The 21335-nt window shown below is 43.8% G+C and overlaps 1 protein-coding gene and 1 pseudogene across 2 annotated transcripts in view; both read left to right on the top strand.

Moving 5' to 3' along the window:
- sap30l (sap30-like) overlaps positions 1-174 on the top strand; it is a 4420-nt gene extending 4246 nt beyond the window's left edge. For both annotated transcript variants that reach the window (XM_043221738.1, XM_043221739.1), the window contains one exon: positions 1-174. This exon is cut by the window's left edge. The gene's annotated coding sequence lies outside the window, so the exon portion shown is untranslated.
- Positions 175-2135: 1961 nt separating this feature from the next.
- On the top strand, positions 2136-20484 carry LOC122326568 (annotated as a pseudogene).
- The last annotated feature ends 851 nt before the right edge of the window (positions 20485-21335 follow it).

Raw genomic sequence — 21335 nt, 5'->3', positions numbered from 1 at the left:
TTTTCTTTCCTCGTTTCTTTCGTGTTCGTCTGCTCTGTGACACAAACATGTCCCGCTTTTATATGACTGCTGTATATCTGCTCTATATAGCTTTTTTTTGTAGATTGTAATGTTAGTTTTCTTCCTTTCTTTGGAATAATTTGTCTAAATACAGTTCTTGTGGCACTGCTCCTATCTGAGGGTGTGTGTGTGTGTGTGTCAGGAACATGAGTCCCGTCTGAAGAGCGAGCTGGTCGTGGTGAACCTGAACGCAGCAGGCATGTTCTAGTTTGTGTTTTTAGTGTAAACGTAAGCGCTTCATCTAGTTCTGTTGATCTGCTCAGACTTGTGCTTGTCAAGCATTTCTATATTTTTCAGCATACAGAAGTTCTATAGGGTGCTAAATAAAAATGGGTTGAAGAGACGGCTTACTAATTGAAAGATGTAATTTTTAATGAATGAAACGTAATAAAAGTATTTAAGAAGTAGATAGGAAGTGCTTCTCCAGACACACGACGAGTCATGCTTTCTGTGCCTGATAACTAAACGAATGATGACTGAGTGAAACAGAAGCATGCCAAATCAGAGCGATCGCACATTTTTACATTTTAATGAAAGCCATCGAGCCTCTGTTTCGGAGGAATCTCAAACTCAGTGCTTTATCTTAATTAGATGAATGTTTTTAATCAGAATGTCACACGAAAAACTATCTAAAAAACAGTGAATGTACAGAAATCAGCAAAACCATTCAAGAACAAGATTTCTCTTCAATAGAACTTCTATGTTTTTTTTTATGTTTTTAAATGTATGTCTGTGTTTATAAAGTTTTAGGGGTGTTTTTATGTTTTACTGGAAATGAATTACGCTGTAATATCAACTAGTTTTCTTCACTATGTTAAGATTCGGCTTTTAGTATTGCTTATTTTTAACTAAACTGTTGAGTTTACTACAGATTTTATCTTTTGTTGTAATATTTTTACGTAGTTTCAGTAAACGGCTGTAAATTTGTGTTTTCTCTTGAACTGAGAATTCAACCTGATCATCAGATTCATTCAAATTAATGTAGACGCGTTTAATTTAAGCCCACGTTCATCTGTATTAAAATAACGACCGAAAAATGAAAGAAGCAAAAATTTTCAGCGAATCGGTTGATTAAATGATTCGGTGATTCGCTCATTAACAGTCAAAAACGTTTTGTTTCTGAATGAATCGTTTGTTTAAATGAATCTTGTTCAAACAGCTCTTCTTGTTGGCCGCGGCTACTTACACTAACTCCGCCCACTGGCGTGTGATTGGATAGTCATCATTAGAGAAAGGTGATTGGCTAATATCAGTTTCTGCGGCGCAGGCGGTAAAGAGTAGTAGAGATCGAATCCGCCTTTAATTTTTACATTTTAAATCACATTATATGTGCAGATGATTGCCACTTGCGATAAGTAGTATAACAGAAAATGTTATTTGAACTTAAATAATGCTGCTATTTCATTGTAAATAACCGCTGCCTTAAATTAATCGGTTGATTTTTTTATTTTATATTTCAACTATTTTTTTCACGTTTGAAATAATTTCAGATATTAGTATTAAACGTTTAGAAAAAAAAAAACAATATTTATGCATCTGTAACTGCTGGTTAAATGCATCGAAGGTCTATCAAAGTAATTTTCTGGTAAGATTTCTAAACTTTTAAGGTTAAGCTTCAGGTTCTTTATCCACTGCTGCATTCATGAGGTCAAAACTCAGTGGTTCATATCAAAAATGATTAAAAGTCCAATTGTTACAGAAATGCGATTTTGCCACAGAATTCCATAAAACCACAATAAATAACAAAAATACAATGATATTTATTCAAACGCCATCCCAGATTTATTTTATTTTATTATAGCATTTATGCAGAAAATGGGTCATACTGATTTTTTCAGGGTTTGAATATTTCTGTTGACGTTTGTGTAATGTTCCAACAATAATACTTAAGGCGAAAATCAAATACAAATAGGTTTCAGAAAGCGCCGGACACGGTTTTACTCAGAAAAAAAGTCTAATGTTGAAAAGACACGAGGCCCAGTGAACAGTGACTGCGTGTTGAGTTTTGGGTGAACTGTTCCTTTAAGAAAACGAAGCCGCGGAAGTCGTCATCGTGCCGCCGGAAGTGAGCTCGTTAGTGCGACGAAACCATGGGACGAGAGTCGCGGTAAATATTTCCATGTTTATTCAGCTTCGTTTTAAAACGTTTTAAAAGGTTTTATTAAAAATTCCAACATTCATTTTAAAGGTGTTATTAAAACGTCTTAAAAAGCGACGTAAAGACTGTGTTTGAGCCTGACTGACTCCTACTCGACCAACCGACTAACTAGCTAGCTAACTAACGAGCTAATATTAACTGCTTTTAGCGAAAACATTTTATATGTAATTCTTTACTTTAATACTTTAATATAATACTTTACATGTGTGTATAAGACAACGGCTGCAAATGCATGTATGACCACACACAGTGTGTGTGTGTGTGTGTGTGTGTGTGTGTGTGTGTGTGAGAGAGTGACTGACTCTGATCTGTGTGTATAAAAAGGAACAGTTAAGTCTATTATTAAATATTTTAATCATTTCAAAAGCCTAAATCAAATGTCTGTTAGATAAAGGAAACACGTTAGTATTTGTGTTAGATGTTTCAAAGCAGCTTCACAGAAATAAAAACATGTTGATGTTAGAAAATTCATCTGATATGAATTCGGATGTAATTGATTCTGTCAGTGCATTGAGAAACTGATAATATTTCTGAATAAAACCTGCAGCGGTGTGATCAGGGCTCCGGTGTGCTGTGGATGTAGAGAAGCCCTTCATCGTGTGTTTACTCTCTGTGTGTGTGTGTGTGTGTGTGTGTGTGTGTGTGTGTGTGTGTGTGTGTGTGTGTCGCGTGTCGCGTGTCGCGTGTCGCGTGTCGCAGGCACTACAGGAAGCGTTCGGCTCCAGGTCAAGAGCCGCTCGCCGGACCCCAAGCTCGAAGGAGGATCAGACGGGGTCCCGCACCCGCGAGCGCAGCCGGAGAGAGAGGTCACGCAGCCGAGAGCGCCGCCGCTCACGCTCCAGAGACCGCAAGAGACAGAGGTCAGAGGTCACGGCCCGCAGCACGCCTCCCTCCGCTCGCTCGCTCGAGTCCTAACCTCTCACACGTCTCTTCACAGGCGCTCCAGGAGCCGAGAACGGAGACGCTCCCGCAGCCGAGAGCGCAAGAGCCGAGGGAGGAGGTCAGCACACACACACACACACACACACACACACACACACCTGCATTCACATACATGTATATCACATGACCCCTGACCTCACTCCAGAGCCCTGCGTTGGCTCACTGGTTCAGTAATAATGAGTTTTGTCACACTTCATAATATTTTATGAGGTAGAAATAGCTACTTGAGAGTATAAAAGAAATATGCAATCTAGAAAATCATTAATTTGTTGATAATAAAAAGTCTGTACCATAGAGAACGTTCCATTTTTGGGATTGTGTAATTTTAATAATTTTAATTACATTATTATATCGTTTAAATATTTTGCCACTTCTATGTTCTGTAAATAAGCAGCTTTGTCATTATGTCAGAAGTATCGAGAACATTAGAGTCTAAAGCTTGTGATCTTCTGATGTGACATGATGCTGAAACTACAGCAAGGAGAAGTCAGAGAATGGAGAGCCATCTGCTGAAAAGAAGAAGATCAAGGAGGAGAAGGAGGAGGAAAAGGCAGAAGATGTAAGTGTTTCATTCAGCTTCTTTCTTCAGGTCTCATCTTCTGAAGATCACCTCATGTTTATGACGATTAAATGAATAACCTCCTGCACCGACTGGTTCTGCAGCAGGACTTTGACCAGAACACACTTGAGGAGGAGATGAGGAAGAGGAAGGAGCGTGTGGAGAAATGGAGAGAGAGGAGCAGAGGAAGAAAGCCATGGAGAACATCGGAGAAATCAAGAAAGAGCTGGAGGAGATGAAGCAGGGGAAGAAGTGGAGTCTGGAGGATGATGATGGTCAGAGAGCCTTCGCTCATCCAGCACACAAACTAACCCTGTTTGACAAGTCGACATTAAAGAGCTATAAACAATGAACCAAACAACACAATAGAATACCTAGTAATGCCAACTCACATATTTAGTGTGTGTCTGTGTCTGTGTCTGTGTGTGTGTGTGTGTGTGTGTGTGTGTGTGTGTGTGTGTGTGTAGATGATGATGAGAGACTCAGGCTCCCGTGGAGCCGGAGGGAGAGGAAGAGGAGGGAGAGAAAGACAGAGCGGCGGCGTCGAGGAGGTGTTGAGTATGGAGCAGGAGACCGGAGAGGAGCTGGACCCGCTGGACGCCTACATGGAGGAGGTCAAAGAGGAGGTCAAGAAGTTCAACATGGGCACCATGAAAGGAGGCAACGACAAGGTGCTTTCACACGAAATAATCCCTCAAACCCAGCATGACTGTGTCTTCAGGAGATCAGTGATCAGTTCTGCTGAGAAGACGGGAATCTTGATAAGGAGTGAAACCATTAGTTCTTTTCAGCTGTTAACTTGATTACTGTCAGACTTATGTAGCGCCCCCTACCTCCTTTTATAATGGCTTAGTAAGGAGCAGCACCAGGTTCAATAAACTAATGCCTAAGAGATGGTGTATTAAAAAGGCCCCTCTGACGTCACTGAACCATATACTTTTCTTTTAGACAGTTAATCAGAATAAAATATATACTCACAGTTTGACTGATCAAGAATAAACCCTTTAGAATAAATAAAACACTTGAAGTAGAAGAAAATAAACAGAATTTAATTCCAGTAAATTGAAAGAGTTAGAAATAGATTAACTTTCAAGTAGAATTAAGCAGTAATACTATAATACTATCAAGTAGTATTCACACCATCAAGATGATCTCAAATTGGATACAAACACCGTGGGCCCACACACTCACACACACACTCTTATAACCCACACCGAAGCAGGCCTGAATCGTCGCTTGGAGTGCATGTAGTGGCCGTGGAAACAGAAAAAACTGGCCTCTTCACTCTCTGAGCAGCAAACAAATGAAAACCAGTGTACCTGGATTCCTTTTGAACTGTGGTGCGATCGCGAAACTCCTGGTAGGCCTCCTGCAGATCCTCGTACTGCGCCCGCCCGGTGGCGATGTGGGTCACACTCCAACGCAGCCAGAGGAACCCCAGACCTCGCGGTGATCTGGAGCGCTATCTGGTTTCCTTCGGGACAATTACGACGAAACGTCCAAAATCTCAGTCCTTCTGTCCTCGTTTGAAAGTTATTATCAAAAAACACACTTTAAACACCGTCTGTCTCAGCACTCAAAGCGAGTGGAATGACGTGACGCCCAGTAACGGAAAAAGCGAACATGGAATATACGAACATAAACAACACAATAACGTAAATAACTTGTGTATACACACGCACTATATACACTTAAAAGTATTAATTGGATGATTTATCAATTAATTTACTGTATTTCCTCCAGTATTTTCAGCTCAAATCTCTCCGATCAGTTCTATATTTTGCGGCACATCTCTTCTCTCCCTTATTAACCACTCACATCCCTTATTTTACCCGAGAGGCGGGACTTAACACATACTACCCAATGAAAATAAAATTCATCCTAACATGTAGGGCAAAAGCAAGTTTCTTCACCTGTGCACCCCCAATCAATGTTAATACCAAACCTGGCATTCTTAAAGACACAAGCACACATATTTTGTGACTCAGTATAAACAAATGTTAGACTCATTAATATTTCAGTTCTGAATGAGACTGAATGAAACACTAACTCTAAAAAACTCTAAATGAAGAAACGTCAACCCACAACACTCCAGAATTATATTCTAGTGGGTTACATACTCCCCCTTCTAAACATCTCATGTCCCCATGAGATCACTTCTAACTGTACACTTTAACTGTAGCTCTGGGCTCCATCTGAACACTTAACTGAGCACATTGAATGCACTGTGCCATAGGGTGACACCACACTGTGCTACAGTGTTTCTTTTCTGATTTTCCACCCTCAACATGTATAATCATTCCTCTATGAACCAGGGTTAGAGGTCGGTTAGTTGGCGGCCCAAGCTTTCATAGTTCAATTTGATTACAGGTCTTAGGTTTCTTTTGGGGCGGGAATAAACAGTCTCTGCTACCTCTCTGTCAGCATTAGCTGTACCGGATCTCCCTTCTAAACCAGGATCTTCTCTTTCTTCTGGACTCTGATCTGGTTGTTCTCCACGGACCTCTTCAGTGAACATCAACTCAGCAGCTTCTGTATGAGGTCCATCCAATTCACCTCCAAGGTAAACCGTGTCCTCCACACGCAGATCCATCTTGTGCATCACTCTCTGGTCTGGGTTGTCTCTCTACCCTGTTTGAGTAGTAATACCACAGATCATCCTCGTCACTTTCAGACTCGGTTCTGGGTGCATATTCTCTTTGTGTCACACTCCTCCTCTTAACTCTTTCTTTTGTTTTCTTTCCACAGGTCCTGTCCTGGTCTCTGGCGGCGCAGAAACTTTTCTTGGGTCTTCAGGAATGGACAACCTCACTTCATCCCCAACAGGTAAGATATGGTCTCGGTGTAACATTCTCATACTCCCCATACCGGATTCAGGTTTCAGGCGATACACAGGTAAGTTTTTAACTTTTCCACCACCAGGTAGGGAATGGAATTCCACTTGTCACCAAGTTTGTTCTTTCCTGTCAAGGCCAGATTTCGTATCAACACACGATCTCCGACAGCTAAGGTCTGGTGTTTTACTTGCTTGTCGTACAACCGTTTGTTTTTCTGTTGACTTTTCTGGGAAGATTCCGTTGCTAATTGATACGCTTTCTGTAACTCTGTTTTCATTCTTTCGACATACTGTCGATGGCTACCAACTCCTTTTCCATCAGGTGAAGTCCCAAAACACACATCCACCGGCAAGCGAGCTTCTCTCCGAACATAAGATAGTACGGTGAGTAACCAGTTGCTTCGTTCTTAGTACAGTTGTAAGCGTGTACTAAACTGTTAATGTGTTGACTCCATCTGCTTTTCTCTACAGGATTCAGGGTACCAAGCATGGAAAGTAGTGTTCTGTTGAATCTCTCAGGCTGGGGTCCCCCTGTGGATGATAGGAGACGTCCTAGATTTTCTGATTCCCAGCATACTCAGGAGCTCTTTTATGAGACCGCTCTCAAAATCTCTTCCCTGATCGGAGTGAATCCGGGAAGGTAAGCCATAGTGAATGAAGAATTTGTCACACAATATCTTGGCAACAGTTAGAGCTTTTGGTCTTTAGCTACAAATGCTTGGGCATAGCGTGTGAAATGATCAGTTATAATGAGAACGTTACTGAGACCCTTTGAGTCGGGCTCGATAGACAAGAAGTCAATGCATACTAGATCGAATGGCCCACAGCTGGTCAGGTGGTGCAGTGGTGCAACTTTCTTGGATATCGTCTTTCTGGTTACACAACGTCCACAATTCTTAACATACTGCTCTATGTAGGTGGACATTCGGGGCCAATAGAATCGATCTCTCAGGAGTTCGGTTGTTTTCTCTACTCCTAAATGGCCTGAATCATCATGCAAGGACCGCAGAACTTGGGACCAGTACTTTTCAGGTAAGACAAGTTGTTTCTTTTCTCTCCCACAGGAACTTTTAGTGACGCGGTGTAGAAAGCTGGTTCTGGATCATCAACTTAGGACCTTGACGCTGTAGCAGAGTAACGGTGGCATTGGAACTCTTAGCAACGGTAAGTATTTTCCTGACTCTACTTGCACTTCACTTCACGGATTACAGGATCCTCCTCTTGCGCTTTCCTTAACTCTTCATTGGTCAGTTGTTTCATATGACCCAGACTCAATGCTGTGGGACAAGCAAATGCCTCTGGAATACTCTGAGGAGGGACACATAAATGATCCACCAGTCTGAATGATGACTCGTCACTCTCTGAAACAACTGTTAACTGGCAGATGGCTCTTACTGCCGAATTGGGTATTTCCTTCCATTCAGACTCGGTTGGTTCCCAGGGTAACGAGAAAGATATCTGCATCAATGTTATGGCGCCCAGGTTTATACTTTAAACTAAAATTATAGGTAGCCAAAGCAGCTAACCAGCGATGACCCGTGGCGTTCAGTTTAGCACTAGACAACACATAAGTCAGTGGATTGTTGTCTGTCATTACCGTGAACTGGGCTCCGTATAGATAATCGTGGAACTTGTCCACCACCGCCCACTTCAGCGCCAAAAACTCCAGCTGATGAACTGGGTAACGTCCTCTGAGTCGCTCAGCTTCCTGCTTGCATAGGCTACTGGCCTGAGCCCTTCAGGATGTTCCTGATTCAGGACAGCTCCTATACCGTTCATGCTGGCATCCACGTGTAGTACGTAAGGCTTGGTGGGGTCTGCGGCGCGAGCACAGGGGCATGTGTGAGGCAGTGGATGATTTTGTTAAAAGCTGTGGTACACGTGTCATCCCAGCGCTTTCCAAAGGGTTCGATTCCTTGAAGTACTTCGTTCCATCCTTTTCCTTCTTCTTGTGACCAGATGTTGGTGGATACCCTTTGGTGAGTTCAGTCAATGGCCTCACAATGGCTGAATAACCCTTTATGAAGCGCCCGATAAAACCCACAAAACCCCAGGAAAGATCTCAGTGACTTTAGGTCAGTGGGCATTTTCCAGCATGTTATGGCTTCAATCTTGGCTGGGTCTGGTGATACTCCAGCATCTGACACAATGTGGCCCACATAACGAACTTGTGACTGGCAAAACTGACACTTGTCAATCGAGACTTTCAGGCCACACTCCTGCAGACGGTCCAGGACTTTTAATAGCCTCTCTTGCGTGCTCTTCAAGTGTGCGTCCGAATACGATGATGTCATCGAGGTAGACTATTACCTGGAGGAGGTGCATGTCACCAACGGCTTTCTCCATTAGCCGCTGGAATGTGGCTGGAGCTCCAGTAATCCCTTGCGGCATCCGTTCAAACTGAAAGAAACCAAGAGGCATATAAATGCTGTCTTCTCTTTATCTTCATCCGCCATGGCTATTTGATAATATCCGCTGCGGAGGTCAGCACGGAGAACCACTTACTACCCGCCAAACAGTCCAGGGCATCATCAATGCGGCGTAGTGTACTGATCAGGGACTGTACGAGTGTTTAGAGTGCGGTAGTCAATGCACATCCTGATTGCCCCACTCTTCTTGCGTGCAACTACTATGGGCGATGCATAAGGACTCCTGGACTCCTTGATGATTCCTGCTGCTAACAGTTCTTTAATGTGGCGGCGGACATCCTCAATGTCCGCAGGTGCAATGCGCCTAGAGCGCTCTGAATGGTTTGTTGTCTCGCAGTCTGATGTGATGCTCGACACCGCAGGCTAACCCAACGTCCCACTCACTGGTGGAGAACACATCCCCTCTTTCAGACAACTTCTGACGCAGTCTACGTTCCCAGGCCTCAGGAATAGATGACTACCAAATCAAACAACATTGGGTCTATTTGTTTGGAGCTGTTGTGGCATTCGGAAGGCACTGTGAGCGTGTCAGTGGGATACACATGGGCGACTACAGTTCCTGCAGGGATAGAAATATCCTTAGATGTTTCATTATGAATCAGGACCTGGATATTTTTACCATCTACTGCTGAAGATGGAAGTACTAAAGGAGTTATGAATGTTCCAGCTGGAAGACTGTCTTCCTCAGGGAATCTACCACAAAGATCTCTTTTCCCAGAGGCTTTTCAGTCACCATTTTACAGAGAGCACATACTTCTCCCGTGATGGAACTACACAGTTACCAGGTCCTGTCAACAAACCTTTCCTTCGGGCTTGTCAAGAGGAGTTTTCGTCTCTTGCTTCCGAGTCAGATGGATTGCAGGGTGTTTGCTTTGGATTCTCAAAACATGTGCAGCACTAGATCCTTCAGTATCATGACTGAAAGCTGTGAGACGTTTGAAGAAACTGGCATTAGTACCAATTATAACTGGCACTTGGGGAGGACCTTGAGGATCAGGGCATACGAGGGCCAGAATGGACAGTGACTCTTCCACTCCAGTTACAGAAACAGGGAAAGTGACATCGACAACTATATACCCCTTGTATGGGTAATTGGATGAGCTGAGGCCCCATATTGACAATCCAGTCAGGGGGTGAATGGGCACATCAGCGAGATTCCTGGAAAACCAGCTGTCAAACACGATCGTCACCTGTGATCCGGTATCTAACAGGGCTTGACATACATGTCCATTAAGCTTCACTTCCACAGTAGATGCCGGTCCAACTAGGCCTTTGGGAAGACTGCTGGACTCACTGATGTCTGTCTGACTCTTTTTGGAGAAACAGGCTTGGTTCTGGGCTTTTCTGCTGTTGTCGCTAGTCTCATACTTCTCACTCTTTGCTTGTCGCAGAGAACGAATGAGCTTTTGAATTACTTGATCAGAATTTGGTGGAGCTTGACATTTTGTCGCAATATGTCCGTCCTCCCACATCTGTAGCAGAAATAATCATCTCTTGTTCTTGTTACTTTGCCTTTCAGGGACATGTACGAAGTGGAAGGTTTTGGCTGCCTCTCGGGAACTTGATGTGAGAGGTGAGTAGAGCTAACACTCATAATGGTCAACTGCTGCTGCAAATTTTCGATCTGTTTTCTTAACTCTTGGACTTCAGCATTGTCAGTTGTTTCATTCTTTATCTGTTTTTCTTTTGGTTTAATTACAAGGGATGAAGTAGACACTGTTTTGGACTCACCTCCACATATTTGTGTTCTTAACTCTTGAATCTCAGCCTTGAGTTCTTGGATGACAGAGGTGCTGGTTCTCTCTTCTTCATGAAAATGTATAGCTTTGGCTTTAACAGACATCCTGTGGCGAGATGCCTCACTCTCCTCTGCCTCCAGTATCTCCTTCCAGTAGACTAAGAAAAGAAGGTGGGTGATTTTTCTTTCTCTTAGCCGTAGCTGGAGCAACATCATGTCGGAATTCACGGCCCCTCGAACTAACTGTTCAATTGTTACTTTATCCACTAGTCCTGGAGTTAATCCACCACGTTCTACAACTTTGTTGAGCATCTTTCTATCCTTCGCAGGAATTCAGAGAGGGTCTCTCCAGTGTTCTGACGCATGAGACGAAACTTGAAATACAAGTCCTCACCAGACTCGGAGGTGCCGAATGTGCTCTCTAATGCTTCCAAGTACTGCAGGGCACTCGCCTCAGGATCTGAAAACCGGACAGCTCTTATGATCTCCAGAGCAGGTCCCTTCAGGCTTTCTACAATTAAATCGCGTCGTTTTCTTTTTCAGAGCACTCACACTCCGTTATCATAAGCCTTGCTTGTTCAATCCAGGTTTCCATATTCTCCTCTCCTGGGGTAGGAACTATGGCTGGAAACGTGCGCAGGGCGTCGGTATGCATTGGCATCACTGGGTTGCTTTACAGTCTTTTCCAGGACCTCACCCATGGCACGTATGATGGACTCAGGGGAACTGTCAGTTGTGCTGCGGGGAGTAAACAAAGTTTGTACGTCACTGAGTGATTTACCTTCTTTCATCAGGAACTTAGCAAGTTTCTCAGTAAAATCTCCAGAGGCAGTGTCAGGTACAGATTCTCTTGGTTGGACTGCTGTGATGGTCCATGGCTCTTTATTTTCTCCAGGTGACACTTCTGGAGGTAGGTGTGTGGTGTCAATGGCTTGTCTGCACTCACACAACGCAAAGACAAATCGTGAGGTAGGTCCTTCTCTTGTGTCTCTGACACGAACTCTTCCTAGGGCTTTTATGGTTTCCAAAGTCTCTTCCATCTTAGCCACTTCTGTGTGTACAGGTACATTAATCAACATTAAAGCATGACCCTCATCAACACCAACATCTTTGCACCAGCTGATTAACTCTGCTTGCAGGTAGGGTCTTTTCTCAGAGCCATGATGACTGTTTATTCACTTCTCGGTTACTTAAAATGAGGTGGCAAGATGTGCTTGAGCTTGGCTGGTCTGACCTGTCTTTTTCTTTTCAGGAATTCTTCAGTGACTTACCAGAGGGAGATCCTGGATTTGAGCCCCAATTTATGTAGCGCCCCTACCTCCTTTTATAATGGCTTAGTAAGGAGCAGCACCAGGTTCAATAAACTAATGCCTAAGAGATGGTGTATTAAAAGGCCCCTCTGACGTCACTGAACCATATACTTTTCTTTTAGACAGTTAATCAGAATAAAATATATACTCACAGTTTGACTGATCAAGAATAAACCCTTTAGAATAAATAAAACACTTGAAGTAGAAGAAAATAAACAGAATTTAATTCCAGTAAATTGAAAGAGTTAGAAATAGATTAACTTTCAAGTAGAATTAAGCAGTAATACTATAATACTATCAAGTAGTATTCACACCATCAAGATGATCTCAAATTGGATACAAACACAGTGAGCCCACACACTCACACACACACTCTTATAACCCACACCGAAGCAGGCCTGAATCGTCCGCTTGGGTGCGTAGTGGCCGTGGAAACAGAAAAAACTGGCCTCTTCACTCTCCTGAGCAGCAAACAAATGAAAACCAGTGTACCTGGATTCCTTTTGAACTGTGGTACGATCGCGGAAACTCCCTGGTAGGCCTCCTGCAGATCCTCGTACTGCGCCCGTCCCGGTGGCGATGTGGGTCACACTCCAACGCAGCCAGAGGAACCCCAGACCTCGCGGTGATCTGGAGCGCTATCTGGTTTCCTTCGGACAATTACCACGACGAAGCGTCCAAAATCTCAGTCCTTCTGTCCTCGTTTGAAAGTTATTATCAAAAAACACACTTTAAACACCGCTCTGTCTCAGCACTCAAAAGCGAGTGGAATGACGTGACCGCCCGTGAACGGAAAAAAGCGAACATGGAATATACGAACATAAACAACACAATAACGTAAATAACTTGTGTATACACACGCACTATATACACTTAAAAGTATTAATTGGATGATTTATCAATTAATTTACTGTATTTCCTCCAGTATTTTCAGCTCAAATCTCTCCGATCAGTTCTATATTTTGGCACATCTCTTCTCTCCCTTATTAACCACTCACATCCCTTATTTTACCCGAGAGAGGCGGGACTTAACACATACTACCCAATGAAAATAAAATTCATCCTAACATGTAGGGCAAAAGCAAGTTTCTTCACCTGTGCACCCCAATCAATGTTAATACCAAACCTGGCATTCTTAAAGACACAAGCACACATATTTTGTGACTCAGTATAAACAAATGTTAGACTCATTAATATTTCAGTTCTGAATGAGACTGAATGAAACACTAACTCTAAAAAAACTCTAAATGAAGAAAACGTCAACCCACAACACTCCAGAATTATATTCTAGTGGGTTACACTTACAAAATCCTTCATCACTTGATGAGCAGCCACATAAAATCAGACTTTAGCACCTCTGTTTATTTTGAGATGATTCTGAGATTAAAAACAGATTTAAAATCAATAAAATTGAGTAGCTGTGATACTGTTTTGTAGCTAGTTAGTCCCCGGAGACCTTTCTGACCAGTCTGATGCTTTCAGAGCCGGACGCTCCCAGAGCCCCTGCACTTCCACTGTTTGTTTAACTTGAGAATGACGTGAGGCTAAATAAGTGATGATTAGTCAAATGTAGCTGAAAACATGGATTATGTTTCAGCAGAAAGGCAGCGTGTCTGTGACCAAAGTGGTGACCGTAGTGAAGACGAAGAAGATGGTGCACACCACCAAGAAGAAAGGAGAGCTGATGGAGAAACGACCAGGGCGCCATGGAGGTACAGACACGTATAAAACAGGCACAGGTCACAGTCATACGTGAATATCTGAGATGATGTAGTCATCTGTGTGTGTGTGTGTGTAGTATTCATCAGAGGAGGAGGAAGTGGACCTGCAGACGGCCCTCACAGGTTTTCAGACCAAACAGAGGAAGGTTCTGGAGCCGGTTGATCATCAGAAGATCGAGTGCAGTCTTTCCGTAAGAACTTCTATGTGGAAGTGCCAGAGCTGGCCCGGATGAGTCCTGAAGGTAATCCTTCACACTCCTTCAGACCTTCTTCAGATACTCTGATTAACTCAGGTTAACTGTGTGTGTGTGTGTGTGTGTGTGTGTGTGTGCGCGCTCTGCTCTGTTCAGAGGTCAACGAGTACCGTCTGGAGCTGGAGGGGATCACCGTTAAAGGGAAAGGCTGTCCGAAGCCCATCAAGACCTGGGTCCAGTGCGGGATTTCCATGAAAGTGCTGAACGCCATGAAGAAGTGAGTAGAGCGTCTTCAAGACCTTCACCAGACAGAAGAACGTTTGTGTTATTCCTCTCTGTCTCTTTCTAAGACACAACTATGAGAAGCCGACTCCGATCCAGGCCCAGGCCATCCCGGCCATCATGTCAGGACGTGACCTCATCGGCATCGCTAAAACAGGAAGTGGAAAGACCATCGCCTTCCTGCTGCCCATGTTTCGCCACATATTAGACCAGCGGCCCCTGGGAGAGGCAGAGGGGCCCATCGGTGAGCTTCCTCCTCATCGTCTTCATTTTTCTAATTTTATTAATATTTTATTAATAATAAGTAAAAAATTGTAAAATTATATAAGCTCAGAGTCGTCTTGTGTTCCATTTAAAGTCTTAGACTCACGTCTTATAAGATTAATGTTTTAAATGACATTTTTAATGTAGAAATTATGTAAATAATTGAAATGCTAGGTTTAAATTAAATCCATCATATCTTTGAATCTTTAATTGAAATCACTGACTCGTTAGTTTCCTTTTAAACATGTTTTTTGCTGAATGAACCGCCGCTGTGTTTGTCTTTTAGAGATTCAGTGGCTGAGCTGATACTTTCTTCTGTAATCAGGCAGTAATGTTACAGTCAGACAGCGTCAGTCACTTCCTGACTATTAAGTTGTTTATTATTAAACTCAACTGTTTATTAAATCAATATCACATTGTCAAATTATCTTTGTTAAAAAAAAAGTTCTCCTTAGCTCTCCTTAAAAACCCCTCAAACATGATTCCTGTCTGAATCTGAGTCGGTTCAATTCACATTTTCTATAACTGTCTTTGTGAAGTTTATATAAAGTGTGTGTGTGTGTGTGTTTGTCTCCATCAGCCGTCATCATGACCCCGACTCGTGAGCTGGCTCTGCAGATCACCAAAGAGTGCAAGAAATTCTCCAAGTCTCTGGGTCTGCGTGTGGTGTGTGTGTACGGCGGCACCGGCATCAGCGAGCAGGTGTGTGTGTGTGTGTGTGTGTGTGTGTGTGTGTGAGAGTCTGTGTGTGTGTGTGAGAGAGAGAGTCTGTGTGTCTGTGTGTGTGTGTGTGTGTGAGAGTCTGTGTGTGTGTGTGTGTGTGTGAGAGAGAGAGTCTGTGTCTCTGTGTGTGTGTGTGTGAGAGAGTCTATGTGTGTGTGTGTGTGTGTGAGAGTCTGTGTGTGTGAGTGTGTGTGTGTGTGTGAGAGTGAGAGATCCGCTGCAGAACCCGCTCTAACCCAGCGTCTCTCCACAGATCGCAGAGCTGAAGCGCGGCGCAGAGATCATCGTCTGTACCCCGGGGAGAATGATCGACATGCTGGGAGCCAACAACGGTGAGCGTCTCCTGAGTCTGAGCTGCTGTCATCACTCACACACACCACACTAAACATTCATTACACTAAATAAATGTTACAATAACAATACAGAAATACAGTAACATACAAAATGTATTTATTCTTATGTACTAAAATAACTAAAACTGAAATTTAAAAAAAACTAAAATTAACACGAAAGCAAAAAATATAAAGAAACTGTATTAAATGTTAATGTAAACTATAATATGGCATTCAGGCCATCAGGCACTTAAAAACAGAAATGAGTTCATAAACAGCAGATCAGTCATTTGAGAGGAGGAAGACTTCATCATCATCATCATCACCTAATAGTTCTGTTCTAAAGCTTGTTCTCTTATGTATGCTGTCTTCTGTGTTTATCTTTCTAAATCAACAACATTAAATATAATTCAGCATTTAATTGCATGAGTTTTAAAACCAAAAAGGAGAGTAATCTAAAAATACAAAATGCATTCAATCTGTGCAAACACTGCCTTTCTTGTTTTCTACATAGAAATGTGCTCAGAATGTCTGTTTTTCCGTGTTAGGTGCGTCCTGCTGTGGTTGTCAGCTTTTGGTTCTCGTAACAGGAAGTAAGGGGTGTAATGTCGCTCTGATGCTTTGATTTAGAGACTCAGGAGAAGTGAGTGTAGAGCAGGAGCCGCTGTGCTTCCACACATGCGAAGTAATCTCTAATATGTTTCCTCCGTAGGTCACTCTTCAGGCGTCCTGAGCTCAGTTAGTGTATGATGTGTCTCTTGTGAGCTTTACTCTGATGGTACGCACGTTTAGCGGCTCTGCCCGACGGACTCAGACGCTGCTAGTAAACGCTGCTGGCTAACCGCCTGCGCTTCGCTAACCGTCTGCTGTTGTTGTGTTGCGCAGGTCGCGTCACCAATCTGCGCAGAGTCACGTATGTGGTGATGGACGAGGCTGACCGCATGTTCGACATGGGCTTCGAGCCGCAGGTCAGTCTGTCTCCTGTCAAACACTCACTGGTCATCAACAGAGTGGCCAGCTGCCGCATTGCATTCTGGGTAGCCATGTTTTAGGATACAGTGACGACAAACACCAGTCACCTGAGAAAAAACATGTTCACTTACGACGACAGGCTTTCTGAGCTCAGGTATCATCAGACTGGTTTTCCTCAGGTGTGTGTGTGTGTGTGTGTGTTGCAGGTGATGCGTATCGTGGATAACGTGCGTCCGGACCGGCAGACGGTGATGTTCTCGGCCACGTTCCCACGGACCATGGAGGCTCTGGCGCGCCGGATCCTGTCCAAACCCATCGAGGTGCAGGTGGGCGGCCGGAGCGTGGTGTGCTCCGACGTGGAGCAGCACGTGGTGAGTGTGTGTGTGTGTTTGTGTGTGTGTGTGTGTGTGATTCTAGCGCTTCAGGCTAACTCTGTTTTAGCTGTATTCATTTCTGTTAAAGCAAAGTGACTGTCATGCTGCTGTTTTAGAGAAGAGGAGGAGTTGCTGTTAAAACTTAAACTATTTGTTTACAGTACAAGCAGGGGTTTAGCCAATCACAACACACTGGAGCAGCTGACCAATCAGAGCCCATTGTGTATTTCTGAGGGAGGGGCTACTTTAAAAACTGTTAAACTGCAGCCTATAAACAATCAACCACCCCTTTAATGATGACAAAAATACAAATGATTTTTTACGCTGCTTGGACAGATTGTGATCGAGGAGGAGAAGAAGTTCCTGAAGCTGCTGGAGATTCTGGGTCACTATCAGGAGAAGGGCTCCGTCATCATCTTCGTGGACAAGCAGGAGCACGCTGACGGTCTCCTCAAAGACCTGATGAAGGCCTCGTACCCCTGCATGTCCCTCCACGGAGGTCAGCTTCTGATCATTACTGTGATCGTTCTTCAGTGTTTCGTGTCAAAATAACTATTATGATGAGAGACTGAAAGCTGCTGTTATTTTTATGTAGTTAATAATAGTCTGCTGGTGTTGAAGTTAAGGCTTTAACCTTTTGCTCCAGTAATGTGCTGAAGAGTGTGTGTGTGTGTGTGTGTGTGTGTGTGTGTGTGCAGGCATCGATCAGTACGACAGGGACAGCATCATCAACGACTTCAAGAACGGTGCGTGTCGTCTGCTGGTGGCCACGTCTGTGGCGGCTCGAGGTCTGGACGTCAAGCAGCTCATCCTGGTGGTCAACTACGGCTGCCCCAATCACTACGAGGACTACGTGCACCGCGCCGGACGCACCGGACGAGCTGGGAACAAGGTGTGTGTGTGTGTGTGTGTGTGTGTGTGTGTGTGGACATGTGAGTGTTATATGTACTTCATGCCAGTAAAGCAATTTGATTGTGTGTCTCTCTCTCTCTCTCTCTCTCTAGGGTTACGCGTACACCTTCATCACGGAGGAGCAGGCTCGTTACGCCGGAGACATCATCAAAGCTCTGGAGCTGTCCGGATCGGCCGTCCCGCCGGAGCTCGAGCTGCTCTGGACCAACTTCAAGGAGCAGCAGAAGGCTGTAAGAACAAACACACTTCTGTGATCGCCTGAGAGAGATCCCCCATGTTTTTAGGAGTAAAATGTTGTATAAATGTTGGGTTTCAGGAGGGCAAGAGCATCAAGAGCAGCAGCGGTTTCTCTGGGAAGGGCTTCAAGTTCGACGAGACGGAGCACGCTCTGGCCAACGAGAGGAAGAAGCTGCAGAAGGCTGCACTGGGCCTCCATGACTCCGACGACGAGGATCCGGCTCTAGACGTGAGTCCAGGACTTCAGTGATAGAGTAGAGTGTGTGTGTGTGTGTGTGTGTGAGTGACAGCTGATCTCTGTGCTGCAGATTGACGAGCAGATCGAGAGCATGTTTAACTCTAAGAAGCGGGTGAAGGACTTCTCGGCGCCGGGCGGAGCGTCTGGAGCGGCGGCGGTGGGGTGTGCGGCTCCCTGAACGCTGTGTCCGGTCTCAGTGGACTGAGCGCTCCGTCCGCCGGAAACATCCAGAAACTGGAAATCGCCAAGAAACTGGCCCTCAAGATCCAGGCGCAGAAGAACCTCGGCGCAGAGGCACAGGTCAGGATCTACATGAAGCTCTTAATAAAGAGGAGATGATTTGATGCACAGCTGTATTTATAGAAATAGACATCAGTGCTCTGTATTTTATTTGATACTCTTCAGTGCTTTGATGCAATAAAAAGCTCTATAAATAATGATTAATTCATGTCAAAATTATACAGTTTTCTTTTAAGACAAACTATTTGTATATTAGGATCATGATCCATGAAGATATTTTGTAAATATTCTGCCAAAAATATGTTAAAATTTAATAAGAGGCTTTAATCTGAAAAACTTAATTTGGACAACTTTAGATGTTTATTTTGCCTCCTCAGATTCTAGATTGTCACTGAATGATTGTTTATTCAGGCGGTGTGTCAGAAAGGGTTTAGTGCTCCAGGGTCCTGATATTAACAGCACGGTGTTTGATTGCAGGACGTGATGCAGCAGGCGACGAACGCTATCTTGCGCGGCGGAACGATGATCGCACCCTCGGTGTCGGCTAAGACCATCGCCAGAGCAGCAGGCGGAGAAGATCAACGCCAAGCTGAACTACACACGGTGGAGAAACTGAGGAGGAGCGGCAGGCCGCTGAAGCTGCTGAGACCGTCAAGAGATACGAGGAGGAGCTGGAGATCAACGACTTCCCTCAGGTCACACACACACACACTCTCTCTCACACACACACACACACACACACAGAGACACACGCTCGCTCACACACACTGTATGTGTTATTGTCCTTCACATAACCCTACCTCATACAGGAAACTATGGACATTTTAGAAACTTTCATTTTTTTTCTCTCACTTTTTTAGAGACCTCAAAACACTAGTGCTTCACAAAAATGAACCAAAACTCAGCCAAAAAGTTTTCAAGATTGTGTGTGTGTGTCTCTGTATCGGTGTATCTCTGTCTCTTTCTGTGTGTGTGTGTGTCTGTGTCTGAGTGTGTGTGTTTGTGTGTTCATCTCAGTGTGTGTGTGTGTGTGTGTGTGTGTGTGTGTGTTCATCTCAGTCTCTGTGTGTGTGTGTGTGTGTGTGTGTGTGTGTTCATCTCAGTCTCTGTGTGTGTGTGTGTGTGTGTGTTCATCTCAGTCTCTGTGTGTGTGTGTGTGTTCATCTCAGTCTCTGTGTGTGTGTGTGTGTGTGTGTGTGTGTGTGTGTGTGTGTGTCATCTCAGTCTCTGTGTGTGTGTGTGTGTGTGTGTGTGTGTTCATCTCAGTCTCTGTGTGTGTGTGTGTGTGTGTGTGTGTGTGTGTGTCTTCATCTCAGTCTCTGTGTGTGTGTGTGTGTGTGTGTGTGTGTGTGTTCATCTCAGTCTCTGTGTGTGTGTTACAGACGGCGAGGTGGAAGGTGACGTCTAAGGAGGCTCTTCAGCGGATCGGCGAGTATTCAGAGGCGGCCATCACTATACGAGGAACATACTTCCCTCCGGGCAAAGAGCCCAAAGAAGGAGAACGCAAGATCTACCTGGCCATCGAGAGTAAGTGTGTTCCAGCTGCTGTTGAGGGTGTGTGTCGTCGGTCACTAACACACTCCGTGTTGTCTTTAGGTGCGAACGAGCTGGCGGTGCAGAAGGCTAAAGCAGAGATCACGCGGCTGATCAAAGAAGAGCTGATCCGTCTGGTGAGTCCGTCCTCTCTGATCCGTCTGAACCCAGCAGCCTGAAGCTCCGTCTCACTCTCGCTCGTCTCTCTCTGTTTCCAGCAAAACTCGTACCAGCCCACCAGCAAGAGCCGCTACAAGGTGCTGTAGCCCGAGACGACGGCGGCCGCTGCCACAGAGCTGTCTGCTTCTTCACCTGGACGTTTTTACCTGTTGTTTCTTGTAGTTTGCAGCAATCACGCTGAATATTTTAGAAAACTCCATGTAATTGGACGGTGAACTTCATTTGGAAATAAAGTGTTTTCTTTCCTTGTGCTCTGTCCGTATGAATCTCTAATATCCCTCGCTTCTCCAGCTTTTTCAGTTCTCACTTTAGCTTTTCTCATTTGCTGCCAAGAAAAAAGAGCTTTGGGGTGTTTTTAAAGGAATAGTTCACCTAAATTATTTTTGATGTGCTCTGTGACGTTCAGATCTGGGCTACGTGTGATCTGGATTATTAAACCAGTACTTGTGATTAGTTTAGGTTACATTTCACAAAACTCATAATCAGATTACAGTTAGGTTTTCATTGATTTACATATTATTCACAAAAGAGCAATAAAGTCTTCATAAGTTCTTGATCCTCCTTCCTGTGAAGTAGTTTTATTCACTCAGAGATCGGTGTGTTTTAAGTGTTTCAGCTTTGCGTCCAGTCACTGAGGAGCACCATTTATTTTTATTACTCTTTTATTGTTCCGTCTATTACTTCGGGAGCCGTTTGTCTTTCAAACACATTAAAATCTACAAATTCACAGACTTTTTGTCATCTGATCCTCTTTCATCTAGTGTACCTTTTATTTGAAGGAGCCTGAATTATTAAATATAGTAATAATTATCACATGATCACGGTTCTCTAACTTTGGTTATAGTCACAAAATATAACATTTTTATAGCAAGTGTTTTCTTTTTTATTCATCTTAAAGTTATTTTAATGTTTTAGTAGCTTTTATACTTACAGACTCCTGCAGTTTCTTCACAAATAGAGAAACAATGTCACATAATTTTTTAATGTACTTCATTAAGTTGATAACAGTTGAAATATATCTTTCTTTTTACCTATAGGGTACAGTTCTGTTTAAATCTATATGATAAACTGCTTAGGTCCAAAGTAATCTGAAATTGACTG

Source organism: Puntigrus tetrazona, chromosome 21 (genome assembly GCF_018831695.1).
Source record: "Puntigrus tetrazona isolate hp1 chromosome 21, ASM1883169v1, whole genome shotgun sequence".
In the NCBI taxonomy this organism is placed as follows: Eukaryota; Metazoa; Chordata; class Actinopteri; order Cypriniformes; family Cyprinidae; genus Puntigrus; species Puntigrus tetrazona.
The sequence above is the reverse complement of the archived record's forward strand: the minus strand, read 5'-3'. Positions and strand labels throughout refer to the sequence as shown.